This window comes from Triticum dicoccoides, chromosome 6A (assembly GCF_002162155.2).
Source record: "Triticum dicoccoides isolate Atlit2015 ecotype Zavitan chromosome 6A, WEW_v2.0, whole genome shotgun sequence".
Classification (NCBI taxonomy): Eukaryota; Viridiplantae; Streptophyta; class Magnoliopsida; order Poales; family Poaceae; genus Triticum; species Triticum dicoccoides.
In genome coordinates, this window is record NC_041390.1 from 274,363,507 (window position 1) to 274,382,496 (window position 18,990).

The following is an 18,990-nucleotide window of genomic DNA, read 5'->3' on the forward strand; positions in this document are numbered from 1 at the left end:
AGTAATAGCAGTAATGGTACAATATGTCAATGCTTATTACATATCTTGAGTGCATTTGTTCAATGCTTACTACATGTCGCTGGTGCATTTGTTAAAAAATATAGCATGAGATACCTAAAGCATGGAGATTCAGTCTGACGTACAAAAGCAGGCCATAGTAAACTATAGTTGACTATTAGATTTTTTTTTTATATCATAGCCATCCTATGGAAAAGGAAAATGAACTCAGAATAAAAAAGTAACATTAGCATAAGCAGAACTCTTAACCTTAATCAAATTTAAGCAATAATTTTCATATTGTAAGTAAATGATCAAAATAAAAAATGGCACATAACCAAGATGGCATAATTCAAGCTAACCATCATACTTCGATGAAAAGCATATAGGTGTAGATAGTAATCTGACATTGAAAAATTTCATAGCAACTAAGCAGGCAAAGAATATAGGAAACTAAATATAATCTTTACTTGTGATTTAAAAAAAATTATCAGGGTGTAATCGCCCAAGACACATATGATTGTTGGAAATCTCACAACAAGTTTGTGATTTTAGGATGTAAGACTACTTAGGCACGTCCTGAGCTCCGGGTATCTGACTCATGGCGATGAAGATGCAGCCTTCTTGTTTTCACATCTCTGCAGTCACAAAAGCGACGGTTATAATCATCATAACACAAACCCAAATAGTGAAAAATAGTTCATCAAGTTAAATCTTATACTTACAGCAGGGGACTATCTTTAGCACTGCTTTGTCACCACCTCACGACTTCGGAGCACGATCTTGTTGTACATCATGGAAGGCATCAAAGTTTAGATAGTGTTGCAGTGTAAGGACGCCTCGTCTAGTGTCGATGCTGCCTGCTTGATCTGGAGAAGAAGGGGGTGAGAAATATTAGATCTGATGGTACCAGAATTTACGATGGCAAAGCAACAATTGGGCTTTCATATTTGCCAAAAGTCCTATGAAATTATTTATTCTTTTACAAAGTCAAAGAAAAGAAAATCTTCTCACGATAAGAAACTTGCAACATATCTTTAAATACAAGCCAGATCATCTTATTTCAGAAATTTGAAATTTATATGACTCCAAATGTAAATTTGCAGGGCACCACAAATGTCAATTTTACACGATAATGTTGCAAAAGATAGTTGACATATGATAAACCAAATTTATCTTACACAACCATTAAATTAAAAGTTGTACAAAACAATGAATTTATTCTTAGGTTTCTACAGAGCTAAGCTTGCTCAAACTGTCAATCAGTCTAATATGTCATAGAAGAATGAAACATGATGTATGCAAATAAAGGAAACAGAATTCAACTTACCACAAATCCAACTTATTATAAAGTGACATCCACCGCGCTATATTGCCCATCATGCATCCCTCTTTCACTTATTAGAAACTTCCTGCACGATAGTACCCAGGCGAGGATGAGCCAGTAGGTGCATAGTTGATGGCCTTCTTCCACTTCTCCTCTTCACCATGCCTCCTCTTTATCTTACCCTCCTAAAAGCAAAATGGTAGAACATAAGCACTTCTCGATCCTCTAGAATTAGTTTTAGCATCTCTTCTGAATAATAAAAGTGGGGAGAGGGTAAAAAACAGAGGGTTTTATTCTCTAAGCTACTAATATTGCAAGAAGATACTTGGAATGACAATATAACTCATCACTTGAACTGAGTTTTCAGTGACAACAAGATCTCAACAACAGTATGACTGTAGGCTGTAGCTACATAAAGAGAATTTCAAAACAATTGCCACGAACACATAGGAAGTATGTTTTTTGGAGGTACCAATTGGATGAGTTCATTGTCACTGATAGAGCAGATCATCTTCTCATAGAGCATGAACAACGCATCCATCTCATTCCTTGAGACCTGATTCAATTTTAAAAAGAGAAACATGAATCAAACAACTCAAATAGTGGTAGTTGGGAGGAGGAGCTCACATGAAAAGGTGCAAGCTGGGAGAGGATCTCATGGTGGGAGGTGCGGGCCTTTGGTTATCTTCAAAGGAGCAAGGTAGCAGACTCGTGTCATCAGTGGCGGATCTCAACTTGGACAAAGCACCCAACATTTAAGATTCAACCTCGTGTAAAAAGGGCATGGATAATAGTATGTTCATCAGGAAAATTTTAACAGAAATTGCTTCGATATTTGTCTAACTTGGAATCATACCAGATGAGTGGAGATCCGTGTATATGGAACTTTATATACAACCACAAAATCATAAGAATTGTTTGTAAATTTGTCCTGCCACAAAAAATGTTTAATTAGGTGCTAAATATATACTGGGACCAGTGTTGGGTTGCCCGGCTTGTAGAATTTCAAAATTTAAGTTCATGTGTTTTATGAGTGCGTGCTAGTCGCTTTCCAGGTTTGCTCTGCAGGGGCTTCATGGCCTCTGATTTCCAAGTGTCAAGACCTCGATAACCCGTTATATGGCACATTTGTTAATCAGGGCAAGTTCTACACTGAGAAGTTCTCCAATGCTACTGACAAATTTTTTGTATATAACTCAACTAAGGTATAATTTACATCAACAACAATGAGCTATTTTAGAACACACATACATTTCAAGGAGAGAAGCGTTGTTCAAAAATGCAAATCTGGCATCGCTTCAGATCGGACATCAATAACATCCATCTTAAAAGAAAATGATTATGTGACGTCTGCGATAAGGATGTGATCTCCAGGTTAACAGGGTTATATATATGTGTGAAAGTTGTACCATCTACCATCACTTTTCTCAATGCTTCAGATTTTGATATTTTCCAACTCAACAGTGCAGAGGTGCGTATCATATATTATATTGTGTGTGCATTTCTGCATGTACATTGCATGGCATGGTGCTAAGCAAACCAAACCAGATCAACTCACTTCTTGTAAGCCACACAAAATAATGTTCTAAAGCTGAAAGAGTTACAGAGACAAACCTATAGTTAATTTCATAACTAAATCCTCTAGCCGCAACCAGTCCAGTACTACCAATGTACAATGCTAAAAAATATTGAGTACTGAAGACCACTGTATCAGATTGCACAAAGCAACAACTTATTCAGGTGACCCTGTACTCTCAACTTGCCCTACAACCAGTTTGATGATTGCTGCATATTTACTGATAGAAGTGCAAGGGCGTTAGGAGATCTCACTATATTTTAATGGTAGCTCTGAACGACACCATCCTTCTCCCTTGTCTTTGTGTCCCTCTGCTCGATCAATTCCAGCGACTCACACTTGTGCAGCTCCGAGATTTCTACTTTGAGATGCTCAACCTGGCCATCCTTTGCAATTTGCGCCATCAGCAACACCAAGTGGTCAGTGTAGAAAAATTAATGTGCACACGACATCCAGCGTTCCCAGTCCAGAGCTGAGAGCCGAAGAGGCCACCCTGGATGCATCGTTCGCCAGCCAGCGGCACAAGAGGAGGGTCGCACTCCTCCTGTCATGCGCACGCTAGGAAGAAGGCACACACATTTTCCCATGACCCCCTGCCCGGCGTCAACGACCTTGGCGTCTGCGGCTGTCGCTAGAGGACAGATCCGCCGCTGTGGCTTGAAGGTGAGCCGGTGAACTCCTCCGCCCTCCCCATGCTGCCTCCTGCACGCCGGTGGGCAGGACTGCTGCCGGGGCGCCGGGCAGGCGGGCCACAGGAGCCTCCTGGGAGCGGGACAGCGAGCGGCTGTGGCGCTACGAGGATTCTCTGGGCTCTAGCCATGGCACTCGGGGGGATGGGAGGTGTGCGATGGCATGGCGGTGGTGGTGCAGGGGGCGCGGGGAGCGGCAGCGACGGCTGGGGCATGAGGGAAAGGGAGGGGCGCGACGGGGAGAAGGGGGCGGGGTGGTTGTGCGAGGGGATGGGATGAGCGGCAGCGGCGTCTCGGGCACGAGGGAAAGGGAGGGGCGCGACAGAGGGATATGCATATCCAATCTACTTGTGAAAAGACGATAGTGCCCTCGGTGGGGTACGAGAATTACAGGCGATGGCACGAAACTGAAGCACACTATTCATTGTAGCAGTGCTGGCTTTGATCCGATGGCCCAGATAGCTCCATCTGAACATCCGACGGCCAGGATCATTTTGTACAGGTAATCCGACGACCGAGAATCAAACGCTCCGAGGAGGCTTCATTTGTGCTCAGACTCTAACAATGGGATAAGCTGGATAGCAAGGAGCTCCATAACAAGCACAAGTGATAGAGGCGAGGGTGTCTCGATCTTTTGATAAGATGATAAATATCGATTTGGTGGAGTCGACTTTGACGATCTGACTAGAAACATGCACGACATTGTGCCTTAGCAATCGTTAAACCAACTCCGAGAGGTTATTAACCACGCCGGAGCACGATCAACCTGACCACGAAGGTCTATTCCTACACGCAGTCGAAGAACAAGCAAGAATATGATAATGGAATCTGAATATTGTTAGGACCCTGATTCCAAGTCACATCGATCTAGCCGGTAACACCTCATATCACTTTGCGGCCTCACGCACGGTATCCCACGGGTGTCGCCTTACCATGGCCCGGGACCGTTTGCGCCTTTTGGCTCACGTATATGATAGTGTCGCTAGCATCCATATGACAGAGAACCCGGGCCGACATGGCTAGTCATGAACCCAAAGCGGCACAGACCTATGAAGACAGGCATACATGAATCACATCGAGCATGTCGGTCATCAGCGATTGATTCCGGGATGTAGCACTGGGCTAACAGGACTCCGGGGAACCCGGGCTGTAGCAGGCTAGGCAGGACTCCGGAAGTCACAGCGTGACATTTCCCCGAAGGGACAGACATAGGAACGAAGTGAAACACATGACGTCCAGTCAAGTGTCCTGAACAGTAGTGCTAGGCTAGCAGGACTCCGGTGAACCGGGCTGTAGCGGACTACTATGGCTCGAGGAACACTAGACTACATTTCCCCATAAGAAAGGCTGCCAAGGATAAACAACTAGATTGTCGGATCCCACTCATACCAAGCATTTCAATCATACACACAATATGCCCGATATGAGTACATACAACATGGCATCACAACAAAACTCTACAACTCAAGTACTTTATTTAAAGGCTCTAGGGAGCCATACATAACATGTTCATACAGATAGGGGTCACATGACCCGACACTCAAGTCATACAAACATACAAGCACATGCAGAAGCAACTAGTCTGAGTACAGACTCTAGAAAGAAAGAAAGCTTCTCGGAGCCTGTCTATCTACATAGGGCCCTCCATGGCCAGGATCACCACCTGGGTGGCTAGTCACTCGTCGACGTCAAGGTCTACGTAGAACCCATCGGAGAGGGTGGTGTTGTCGTCTGAAAACAGTAATTAAGCAAACATGAGTACAAAGGTACTCAGCAAGTCTTACATCAGAACCTACTATACATGCTTATTCTCAAGAAGGTGGTGGGGTTAATGCAGCAAGCCAGCTTTGACTCTTGGCTAAGCTATCCTACGGAACTTCACCAGTAAAAATAGTTTTCGCACACGAGTCCACTACTCACCAACACAATACTCCACCGGGGATCCTCCCTCGTCATCCTACGAGAGGGCCATCCTCGGTACTCACACTTATCTTGAGTCTTTTATTAGTACCCATTAACTTGTCTATGAACTGTATAGGCAACCAAGTAGTCCTTTACCGCGGACGCGGCTATTCGAATAGTTTTATACCCTGCAGGGGTGTACTTCTTCATACACGCTTTCACCACTTACCGTCGTTTACACGACATGTACTCGGCAACCTTCAAGCGGAAGCCCAGCGAGGGTGTCAGCCACGGCCTACCTAAACACTTAAGTCTCTAGTCCAGGTTTATCGCCTATCCAGGTTCCATCCGCAGGGAGTCCGGCCGAGGTTTCCACATACGGCCCCGAACGATGTGAACAGGGATCCCGAGACACCAAACGGGTGACTCGGTACACCGTGCCACGATGTATCTACCGCAACATAGCCCACCCCTAGGGTCGGCGCTACGCACGGCCGCCAACACATAACCTACAAACACCAGAAACTATTTGCAACTCCTGGACAGAGTACTAGGGTGGTTAAGAAGCCGAGAGGGTCAATTAAGGATCCCAATGCATGGTACTAGCTGAATCTTAAATCACACATACAGATCTCAGTTCTTAGGGACGGCCTCAATGAAACAACCCACCATGTAGTCCTACATGGCCTCTCATCGATACCTTTACCAAAACATGTTCAACACATCCCTCACATTACCGGCATAAGCATTTCACTCTGGCCCATCACCCAGATGAACCAGACCTGACACAACTCTAAGCATAGCAGGCATAGCAAGGTAGGAATCACATACATGGCTCAATCAACTCCTACACATGCTAGTGGGTTTCATCTAGTTACTGTGGCAATGACAGGTCATGCAGAGGATAAGGGTTCAACTACCGTAGCACACAGCAGTTTGAATCGCGTTGTCTTAATGCAGTAAACAAGAGTAGAAGCGAGAACATGGGTTTGTATCGGAATGATCAATGGTTGCTTGCCTGATGGAGTGGTAGTGGGATACTGCCCTTCAGTTGGATACTCGTGAATATCCTCGGAGGCAGAACCTACCACGAAGAACACATCGGAACACAATCAACACATGACGATATGCAACAATATGATGCATGCTATGACATGGCAATATGAATGTGTCTTGGCCTAATGCAAGCTATAACAGAAAGGAATGAACTCATTTGAATCAAAGATTCAAATATTAGCTCATTAAACATGGCCTTAATAGTGCATTTCCTTATTCTGCTTAAACAACAAGGTAAACTTGTTTTGTCATGCATGAAACCATTACACATGGATAGATTGATTTTTTCTGATCATTTTTCATATATAAATCTTTGCATTTGGAGCTATGGATTGATTTTCTATGATTTTTTAGAAGTTTTAACTATTTTCTGGAAATTCCTGAATAAAAATAAATCCAGAAAATGCATTACTGCATCAGCATTGCATCATGCTGACCTCAGCAGGTCAAAGGCGCCAGCCCAGGTCAAACCTGACTGGTGGGCCCCTTCTGTCAGCCTCTCAGCTAATTAACAAGATTAGATTAACACTAATTAGCTGTCAGTGGGGCCTGGGCCCACATGTCAGTGACTGATTTAATTAAAATTAATTAAAACTAATACTAAATTAGTTAGCAGACCGGCCCCACCTGTCATAGACTCTGGGGGGGTCTACCTGGGCCCACCCAGGAGTCAAACTGGGTCAAACTCGCCGGCGACTCGACGCCGGCGAGGCCCGAGACGGTGGCGCAGCTCGGAAAACGCCCACAGGGCACGGGCGAGGCCGTTCTTGGGCTCGTTGGAGAGCTCTTGCAGTCGCGCATCTAGTGGTGGTGGAGGCCGGGCCTACGGTGGCCGGAGACGACGACGGCGAGCTCCAAGGCGGCGGCTGGAGTTCGGCCATGTGCGGGGAGTGGGCTGCGGCGTGCAAACACGGAAACTGAAGCGCTAGCGAGGCACTACGCGATGCGGCAAGCACGTTGCATAGCACGGGAGGACCAAATGGTCGCCGGAGTGACGCCGGCGACGAGCTCGAGCGGAGACGAGCTTCGGCCATGGTGGAACTATGGCCTAGAGGGTGCAAACGCGTGGGAAAGAAGAGGGGAAAGGCGGCGGAGCTCACAGGGAGGTCGATGAGCAGCTCAGTGGGCTCGGGGGCGACCGGAGCGAGGCGAATCGATGAACGGCGTCCGGCGGGTACCGAGGTTGAAGACGATCCGATGGCGGCGATGCAGGGCCTCCGGCGATGCGTGGCTCGGTGGGGAGGGAGAGGGCGTCACGGCGGAGCTTCTGGACAGGTCAGAGAGGCGAGGGGGTGACAGAGAGCGCGACTACGGCGGTGAGACGGCGACAAGCTCGCCGGCCATGGTGCGGGAGAGGGTGAGGGAGACGAGGGGAGAGTGAGCGAGGATGAGAGGGGGACGTGGGGGTCGCGTGGCACCCCTAGGCGTCTCCAGGCGTCGGCGGAAGCTGGAGGTGACCGGCGTGTGGCCGCGGGCGCCGGCCACGCGCTCCGCGTCCTTCTGGCGCGAGGAGGACGACGACTGGCAGAGCCAGTAGGCTGGGCCGAGCCAGGTGGCTGGGCCAGCATAGGTAAGGCCCGGGTGGGCTTCCCTCTCTCTCTCTCTCTCTTTTTATTTGTTTCTGTTTTTCTAATTAACTGCAACTGTTGGGCTTTAAATAAAATACTAAAACGTTTCCAAAAATCCAGAAAATAATTGTGGGCTCTGTTTAGATTATTTCCAACAGCAAACATTTATTTCCAGGATTATTTGAGTATTTAAATTATTTTATAGCATTTAAATGCCCAAATTCAAATACTTATGATTTAATTCAATGACCTTCTGTTGACCTAGAAAATTGTGCACCAATTTTGCCAGAGGTTTTAACCCAAGACAAGGAGGGTGAACTTTTTAGAAGGGCATTTCAGGTTCATTGAAAATAATTTTAGTAAACCCTAGTTGTTTCCAGGGGGTGTTGGGGGTTTCTGCTTTCCCCATTTCAAATTTAAGAGAAATTTAAACATGATGCACACTCTAATGCTTGAACTAGCTAGGGTGTGACAAATATTGCGAATATTGATGAAGTATTGATAAAGGTAGGGATCCGAAAGCGGTCTTGGTTTGGTCGTTGGACACAAACGAAGTACACGAAGTTGCAATGACTCACTTTTAACTAAATAAATCCCATGGAAAAAGTTACTAGATGGATCTACTTATATAGGAGAAAGGGGTGGCGGCCAAGGAGGTGGGAGGACGTCCCAAGGCAGCCTAAAACCAACCCTAGGTCGTACAAGGCTCATGGGCCCAAGTAGAGGTGATGCAACACCTTTGGACTTGTAGTTTGACTCGGATTCTGCTGTAGCGTCAGATTGTTTCATCGATAACTCAATGCTCCGGACGGATTTTAAGGTGAATCCAATTAGGTTGGAAAGAGCACGAAGTCTACCTTTCAACAAAAAAAAGAATCACCCAATTTGGAGTCTGTATGAAAGAGTTATTGGAGTTTTGAGTCAGGTATGTCTATGTAGTCAGAATCTGAATCCGGAACATGAGAGACTTGGACTCTATCTTCTCTTGGCCCAAAAGTGATGTGAGTAGACTTTTTGAACAACACCTAAACTTCTCTTTTTCCGTTGTCTTCATATGTGGATTGTACAAACGTACCATACACATGCAATTAAACATGACACAGAAGTTTGTGAAGTATTTTTGTCCTGGATGACATAAATAAATTATTGCATAGTTTGCATTAGAAATCACCTCACAAATATACATGTATGCAATATTTTTGGTCGTATCCAAGGTAGTCATGTCCTCATCATCCTCCCCTTCTTGAAAACAAAGCCGTCCTCGACGTTGCTTAATCGGAACTGTGTCTAACAAAAGAGACAAGGTGTACGTGTTGTATATGTATATATCATCCATTTTTTTACTTCCCTTGGTTTTTGCACAAATGACACATGTATACATGAGTAACTTTCATATTTCATAAAATCTGAAGCCAAAATATTATCACAAGAAGTAGAAGACATGAAAATATTGCAACTCAGTTTGCACATATAAGTGAAGCTCTTATTCATTTCAAAAGGTTGACAATGTTCACCATTAAACCATCCCAACATTGGTGAATAAACCTTACTTGCATCAAATTTACATGCTACAACATGCTTAAATAAGCAAACATGCAATAAGTCATTGGTCACATAATCATCACCAAGATTAGAGGTCATATCAAAATGATTAAACATTGGCATAATTATTTTCAAATGTATTTGATCCAAATCTAATTTAGTGCCTAACTCACATGGTTCTTTTGCATCAACAGTTAATTCAATGGGTGCACTCGACATTGTTGATATTGCATTTGTTTGATCACATGGCAAAGTCAAATCATCAACATAGTCCTCTAAAATAGGTGATGTGATCAAAGTAGTGGGTAGGTCATCACATGGTGCATTGAAATTGATAAGGCATTCATCATACTCATGTGGAGGTGGAAGATCAGTACCTTTGTCATTACCTTTTATGATCAACTCAGATGATCTAGGCACTCTCGGTGGTGATATGTCACATAGTGTAGGTAATGTAGTCCTCACAACAATGGATGTGGTTGTCATAGTATGCCAGTAGTTGAAGAAACAATCGTATCAACTCTTAGAATGTGCATCGTGCGCTTGTTCTCCTTGTGGGCAACACGTCGTTTTATTTCCTGTTCAGCTTTGCAAGCAAGATGAAACAAATGGTCCATAGGATAACACTCTTCATGAATTAGTATCTCTTGAATATCACGGTTTAATCCTCCCCAAAATCTATCCATAAAATCTTCTTCACTTTCTTCCAAAAATGAGTGCAACAATGTAGTTTGTAAATCATCATAATATTTTGTTACCGCGTCAGTGCCTTGTTTTAAATGTTGTAATTTTTTAATCATGCCACGAGTATAATAAACATCAACGAATCTATCTCTCATGAAAATTCGTAAATCATCCCAAGTAGTAGGTATAAAATCAGGGTTTAACCGACAATATTCACTCCACCAAACTAAAGCAAAGCTACTAAAAGTACTAACTGCAGCTTGAAATTTTCCATGCTCATCAAAATTATGGGAAGCAAATATAGCATTTATTTCATAGTCCCATTAAATATATAAATCAGGCTTAAAACGACCAGTAAATGGTGGCATGGAAACATTAACCTGATTATGTGCATTTTGATGTTGTTGCTCCTCATGTGACGGTTGTTGTATTTTCTTAGGTGATGGCAAATCTCCCACAATCGATGAAGCCCAAGAACTAACAACTCTGGAACCTTCCATAGTTAGTAGAAAACAAGAAACAAAATCTGAGAATAATATTCCTATGAACTACTAGGATGTGGTGGTAAAACGCTCATAGTATAGCAAATATCAATATCTTACAAGTTCTTACCATGCAGCAGGTGGTGACAGGCAACCAACGGTGTCAAATAACTCTGAAGGTTCAGTATAGCGATTGCCAGGGGAACGTTCGTATACCCAGTGTAGAAATATGTGGAGCTTGGAAGGCTTAAATATTTGGTAGCAAAAGATTAGCAATAATAAATTCAGAGATGCAATGTTGAATAAACGCTCAACGACGGTATTGTGCTGGTCCTAGGCTAGACCGGACTAGAGATGCGAGCCTAGAACACTACTGAGGTCACGACGTAGCACAACTAGCATCAATAAAGGATATGAAGTAGCTCTCGACAGTAAGATAAAATTGAAGATCACAATAGTAGTAAAGATAATGATGTGAAACAACTGCCAAATAGGATATACCAACAACTTTCTCTGAAACTTTCCTCTGGAAAAGTTTGTGCCAATTTTCTAATAATTTTTCTCAAGAATGGCACTAACTCAGGCTTTCAAATGCAAAAAAAAAAAATCACTCAATTCTGAGTTGATATGAGGAGTCAAAAAATTCTAAACTGACCTGAAAAACTGAAACAAGTTGTGTTCGCGAACTTCGAAGGGCAAAAAGACCTATCTAGAAGCCGATTTTGAGGTGTCAAATATTGAAGTAGCTTCTGAAACTATTTAGATGTGGCTCGTCACTAGATTTAATTTGAGTACCCGCTGAGCCAAAACAGACTTCATGTGAGGAAGTTATGCATGTTTTACTGAACAGTCCGCAAAATAGATTCCAATCCGAATTCAGGTACGAGATTGAGTCTAGATAGATTCGAATTTTGTTTTTTTCCTTCTCTCATTTTTTTCTCACACTTTTTTGTCTTTCTTTCTTTTTTTCTCGGACTTTTTTTAACTTTCTCTCTCTCTCTTTTTATCTTTTTTCTCTCTCCCTCTTTCCAAAACAACTAGATAAGATGCAGATTGGATCAAGAAAGATGTGAACGGCCTCAACTATGATTATGACAATGAACGGTGGGTAGCACATGGCGGAAGTTGATGGATGGGATGGTGGACAGCGGGAGGGATAATGATGTAGTGGCGACGTGACTAATGTGAACAGAACTCAAAACTCTAAAGCAACTAGACACTAAGACCAGCAACTCGACACGATGATGCAACCGGTAATTAAATAATGCAAACAATGAAAAGAAAATTGCAAAGGCTCAAACTGGTTTGGACAAAGGATGAATAGATCTAACTTTTTATGTGTGGCTTTTTCTTGGACAATCGGTAAGAAGATAAAACTAATCTAGGAAAAGCTGGAAATTCTCACTGAGCAACCTACCACTTGATAGAGGTGGGGATCCGAAAGCGGTCTTGGTCTGGTCCTTGGACACAAACGAAGTACACGAAGTTGCGATGGCTAACTTTTAACTAAACAAATCCCAAGGAAAGAGCTACTAGATGGATCTACTTATATAGGAGCAAGGGGTGGTGGCCAAGGAGGTGGGAGGACGTCCCAAGGCAGCCTAAAACTAACCTTAGGTCGTACAAGGCTCATGGGCCCAAGTGAAGGTGATGCAACACCTTTGGACTTGTAGTTTGACTCGGATTCTGCTGCAGCGTCAGATTGTTTTGTCGATAACTCAACGCTCTAGATGAATTTTAAGGTGAATCCAACTGGGTTGGAAAGAGCACGAAATGTACTTTCCAACAAAAAAAGAATCACCCAATTCAGAGTCCGTATGAAAAGAGTTATTGGCGTTTTGACTTAGGTATGTCTGTGCAGTCCGAATCTGAATCCAGAACGTGAGAGACTTGGACTCTATCTTCTCTTGGCCCAAAAGTTACGTGAGTAGACATTTTGAACAACACCTAAACTTCTCTTTTTCCCTTATCTTCATATGTGGATTGTACAAACGTCCCATAAACCTGCAATTAAACATGACACAAAAGTTTGCGAAGTATCTTTGTCCTAGATGACATAAATAAATTATTGCATAGTTTGCATCACCTCACAAATATACATGTATGCAATATTTTTGGTCATATCCAAGGTAGTCATGTCCTCATCAACAAGTTTGTGTTAGAACATAACATAATGTTGTCGATGAAAACACAAATCATCGAGGGGCAAGTATGATATTTCTCGCCATGAATTCGATTGATATCCTGGAAGAGTACAAAATGTTGATGATGATCACGGCACATTTGTCGAGAGGTTTCTGGTTTCTTGAAAATATAATCAATCAGTCAGATGATCAAAGCAAATGGAATGGTGAAGCTAAAGGTCAACGGAACCACGGATATGACGCAAGCTCGGATTCCATCATGTTGTGTAAGCAAAATGGTATGCTGCTAAAAGTTTGGCACAAGCTTAGCTCATTGTAGAAAATGTGCACCGTGAAGCAGGACCAGGTAGCACAGTTAAAATTAGTGCGACAGTGATGTAGCTAATGAGGCTAGGAATGAAATAATGTAGTATTAAACTTCCCATCAACAAAGTACTCAGAGTACTGAATCACAGTGTGGATTCGATTCACTATTCAGTGTCCTTGGTTGACGACAACCCAGAACCCGTGGAGTGACTAAGACAGGAAAAAGTATTACTTCACCAAAAATTCATAAGATGTAGTGCAGTGGCATGATATCCTCGAGATACCAGGGGGTAATACTCAAAGATAGATCAAAATAGGGGTTAGACGAGTGTATTTGTAACGCCCCGAGACCGATGTGCCAGGTGTCTTCCAGTTATTCGCTGTTGTTGCTTTGCCTTTGCTTGCGTGTCATGCATTGCATATCATGTCATCATGTGCATTCCATTTGCATACATGTTCATCTCATGCATCCGAGCATTTCCCCCGTTGTCCGTTTTGCAATCCGGCGCTCCTATGTCCTCCGGCGTCTCCTTTTACCTCTTTTTGTGTGCGGGTGTTAAACATTTTCGGATTGGACCGAGACTGGTCATGCGGCCTTGGTGTACTACCGGTAGACCGCCTGTCAAGTTTCGTGCCATTTGGACTTCGTTTGATACTCCAACGGTTAACCAAGGGACCGAAAAGGCCTCGGCGTGTGTTGCAGCCAAACACCCCCCAAAGTGGCCCAAAACCCACCTAAACCTCCTCCATCATCTAGGCCGTTCAATCACGATCGCGTGGCCGCAAACCACACCTCATTTGGACTCTCCTAGCTCCCTCTACCTATATATGTGATCCCCTCCGAAATTCGCGGGCGAAACCCTAACCCCGCTCCTCTCGCGCCGCCGGACATGTCCGCCCGCCGGCGGATGCGTCCACCCCAGCCGGCCACCTAACTCCGGTCAATGAGAGCGTGCCATGTCAGCGCCGCCGCCTCCCGCGCCCAATCAGGGGCCGCCGCCTGTCCGGATCTGGTGCCCACTTCGCCGCGGCCCGTGGAGCCCATCGCGGGCCCAGATCTCGCCGCCGCCCGGCCCGCTCTGTCCCGCCGTGCACCGCTGCCGCCCTCGCCGTCCGGCCGCCGCCACCTCCCCGCGTGCTTTCCGCCGACCGCGTGCCGCGCCGCCGCCGCCTCCATCCGCGCCACCCAGCGCCGCCCGCGCGTCCCGCGAGCGCCGCCACCTCCTGCCTCGCCGCCATGCCTCTCCAGCGAGCCACCCGCGCCACCCCGCTCCTCCCGGCTGACCTCGCCGGCGCGCCCCACGAACTCGCCGCGCCGCCCCCTCTCCAGTTTGCCTACGTGCCTCTCCGGCCCGGATCCGGCGAGATCCGGCCGAGGGCGCCCGGGATCCGTCCTTCCCCGGCCTCCTCGACCTCTGTCAGTTGCTCCGATTCGTGCGTGTAGCATATCAAAATGTCCTTCTCGAAGAGTAGATCATTTCATCTCATTGCATCATTTGAATTTGAGCTCATCTTGGTGCCCGAAATGTTGTTGGAAGAGGGCTATGTGAGGATAGTTTCAGATCTGTTTCAGCAAATGCCCTTTTGTCATTTTTGCCATGATTAACGTGTGCATGCTATGATCCTGAGCTCTACATGTGTTTTGATGTATGCCATGTTATCTTCACAGGGGTGTCTGCCATGTATTTTTGTGATCTATGTGGTGACTAGCACAAGCATGCAAAGTAGCTTACTCAATGATGCTGATTTCAGGGACTTAGAATTTCACTAAGTCCTTGCCCTGTCCTTATTTTTATGCCATATGTTCATGTTGTTTCCTAGTGATCCGTGCCTCTTTTGAGCATGATCAGTAAGGATGTTTTGTTGATAATGTTGCACCCTATCCATCCATGTCTTTGTTTTCAATTATGGAGCACCCTAGCTTGATTCAATCGAGCTCTACTTTTGCTATAAAATATTCCTGGCAGATCATTAACATGTTTAGCAATTTTGCCGAGCTTGTTGTTGTTGATCTGTGCATGCTATGTTGTTTTTCTTGCCGTGTCTAGCTTCTATGACATGTCTATTTGCTAGGTGTAGGCTTAGTTTGTCATGCAATGCCTCGTAGTGAGTGCATCGAGCTCGTAAACATGCCTACTCGTTATCTGTTTTGCCATGCTCCAGTTTTCTCTAAGTCTGAATCTGTTTATGTTTTTGCTATGTTCACATGCTTGCAATTGTATTTTATGATCCCTTTTGGCTCATGGTCACTAAGGGACTTTTGTTACATGCTTTGAGTAGCTTCATGCCGTGCCTTGCTTTGTCATGATATGTTCCTGTAGCTTGTATTTTCGTGCTCCGAACATTGCTTCCTGATGTTAAATTCCTGACTTGTTGTTATTTCTCCAAGTCTGTAACCTGTTATCTTTTGCACTTTTACCATGCTTGTTTGAGCCTGTTAATGAGTGATTTAGCCGTAGCTCAGTGTTCATCTTTTGTCAAGCATCATGAGTGGATCCCTGCCATGTATTTTGTTGCCATGTTTGAGTGCAGTAGCTTATTAATCTTGTTGCATTTATAAGGCTACTTGCTGTTAATCGCAGACCGGTGCCATATTTGTTTTGCTTGCCATTTCCTAACCGTGCATCCGATTCCGGTGATCTTTATATCGATTTCAACCGAAATCAACTCCTCTTTCTAGTGGCACTCTTGGATTTCCAAGTTGAGGCCAGGTTCAATCATTTCCTTCCCAAATCATGCATATGCACCGCATACTGCATCCCGCATATCATGTCATGTTCTTGTGTTGGTTGTTTACTATGTTGTGTGCTTCTTTTCGCTGTTGCTTCTTCGGGTTGGTTCCGATAACGTCATGTTTGTGAGGAACCGTTCGACTACGTCTGTTTGTCTTCTTCATGGACTCGTTCTTCTTCCTTGCGGGATTTCAGGCAAGATGACCATACCCTCGAAATCACTTCTTTCTTGCTGGACTTGGTTTACCATTGTTGAGGATGTCTTGTAACCGAGATGCCGAGTCTGATCGGATTGTCTTGGGAGAAGGAATATCCTTCATTGACCATGAGAGCTGGTGATGGGCTAAGTTGGGACACCCCTGCAGGGTTTTGAACTTTCGAAAGCCGTGCCCGCGGTTATGGGGAGATGGGAATTTGTTAATGTCCGATTGTAGAAAACCTGAAACTTAACTTAATTAAAATGCATCAACCGCGTGTGTAGCCGTGATGGTCTCTTCTCGGCGGAGTCCGGGAAGTGAACACGGTGTTAGAGTTATGCTTGACGTAGGTTGTTCTAGGATCACTTCTTGATCATAGTTTCTCGAACGTGCTTTGCCTTCTCTTCTCGCTCTCATTTGTGTATGTTAGCCACCATATATGCTAGTCGCTTACTGCAGCTCCACCTCATACATTTTACCCTTTCTATAAGCTTAAATAGTCTTGATCGCGAGGGTGTGAGATTGCTGAGTCCCCGTGACTCACAGATTCTTCCAAAACCAGTTTGCAGGTGCCGATGAAACCGTGCAGGTGACGCAACCGAGCTCAAGGAGGAGCTCGATGAAGATCTTGTCCATTGTGTTGTTTCGTTTCAGTTGATCAGTAGTGGAGCCCAGTTGGGGTCGATCGGGGATCTGTGTAGCATTTGGGATAGTCTTCTTTTATTTTGGTTCCGTAGTCGGACCTTGATTGTATCTGGATGATGTAATGCTTTATTCATGTAATTGTGTGAAGTAGCGATTGTAAGCCAACTATGTATCTTTTTCCCTGATGTATTACATGGGTTGTGTGAAGATTACATCACTTGCGACATTGCTTTCAATGCGGTTATGTCTCTAAGTCGTGCTTCGACACGTGGGAGATATAGCTGCATCGAGGGCGTTACAAGTTGGTATCAGAGCCTTCCCCGACCTTAGGAGCCCCCTGCTTGATCGAATCGTTGGCGTTGTGGAGTCTAGAAAAATGTTGTGAGTCATTTAGGATTATATATATCGAAGATTTAGGAATTCTTTTTACTCCTCAGTCCCTTCGTCGCTTTGGTGAGGCATCCTGACGTAGAGTTTTGACTCTTCTCTTCTCAAATTTCACTAAAACAAATTAGGATCACACGTGTATCTTGGAATTGTTTCGATGGTTTTGTAACGAGAACATTGTTCTTGGTGCCTCCTGACATTTAGGGGTTGTGGCAGTGTCCCGGGGAGTTGAGCTCTGGGGTGTTGTCGTCACAATTTTATCGTTGCAGTTCTGGAATACCTGAGTTTTTTGCAGACATCGAAAATCTCTTTTATGCAGTTGTTGGTGAGATAACCTCGACGCCACCCAGTACTGGGGCGGGAGTTCGGGACTATTGCCATAACTCGTATAACGGATGCTTTTCGAATGTTGAGGTAAATGATTTCCAAAGGTTTCTTGGTTATGTGTTGAAGGATGGGTACAGCTGGATGTAGGATTTGTTAGTTTTGGGTAAGATATTATGCTTCCCCTGTATCCCCAACACCTGATTGCATAACCAGACAGGTTCGGGAGTTTCATAGGTGGGAATTCAAGTATATCATAGGATATCTTTCCTACAGATGTATGATATGAAATTGGGGTTCGATGTCTAGGGGTCCGCCTATCCATGGTTGTGTCTTAAAGAGTCCTTGGCTATGCTGACTCGGGGACGCTTCGTATGTCATGTGCACTGCCTTGTACATGATGGTGTTGTACGATCGAGCCCGTGTAGGCCCCACCACGAAAACTTCGGACAAAATCTCTATCATATGTTTGTTCCGGCTTATTTTGCAAGCCGATTCTTTGTTTTGTTTTCAGTTGTGGTATTCGAGTTGCTTCAAAGTCAAATGTTGATTCCATACCTTTCCTAAGTGGTGTTCTCATATTCCTATGTGAATACTAATCCTTCTCGTTTATTGAGATTGTCATGTCAATCCTTTTCACCGGTGTGTCTCTATTCAAGTGGATCCGATCATTTCAACATCCGCAAGATCAAGTATCAGTTCTTCTCAACACTGTTTGTTTCATCCGTCTCCAAGTTGCCTTTGTTTTTCCCGCCCACCCACCCTTTTTCTTCAAGGACTCGGACTTCTTAATCAAGTATCTATCTTATGATTATGAAGTCTCTCCATTCTTTTCCGTCATTGTTCTTACCCAGTGATTCTCATGAAGATCCTAATGGAACCTCAAGTTCATCATTATTCATTCTCTTTCTTCTCTGGTGGAACCAATTCAAGCTTTGTTGTTCATATCCCTTTTTCCTTGTTTCAAATGCTCTCTCATGCCGGTGCACCTCTTAATCATCCACTCTAGCTATTCAATTGTTCAGGAGTGCCGAGAATATTTCAGAAGATTCAAGTTTCCATCTCAATTCGTTCAAGCTTTTGCGAGGATGTTACCTCATTCAAGTCATTTATTTCAACCGGTGCAATCTCTCTTTTAAATCGTTCAACGGTGTTTCTTTTGAGTGGGCCCTAACCCACAGGTTTTTCCCAGAATTTTACCCGACTCTTCTTATTTTTCCCAGAGCTATTCTCAAATTCTTGTCCAAGTTTGACGTAAGAATGAATTATCATCAGTCATATGCCTTTCTCCAAGATCTTTCAAATTCTTTTCATCATTGGCTCAATCTTTTCTATTTTTCATTCCGGAGTGCATCAACAATTCATGGTGGTGTTTCTCATCGTCATTCTCTGCATTGAAGATCGAAGAAGAGTTTTACCTCCATATCTTATC

At 44.3% G+C, this 18,990-nt stretch overlaps 1 long non-coding RNA gene across 2 annotated transcripts; it reads right to left on the bottom strand.

Moving 5' to 3' along the window:
- Positions 1-340: 340 nt before the first annotated feature.
- On the bottom strand, positions 341-3,851 carry LOC119316771. 2 transcript variants are annotated; one of them, XR_005153288.1, is made up of 6 exons: positions 3,155-3,851; positions 1,952-2,255; positions 1,797-1,880; positions 1,328-1,509; positions 723-857; positions 341-635 (listed from the first exon to the last, which is right to left on the bottom strand). It is a non-coding gene; the product is annotated as an uncharacterized LOC119316771 (long non-coding RNA). The 2 variants fall into 2 exon arrangements; XR_005153287.1 differs by having other exon boundaries at positions 723-866; positions 3,155-3,849.
- Between the last annotated feature and the right edge of the window lie 15,139 nt (positions 3,852-18,990).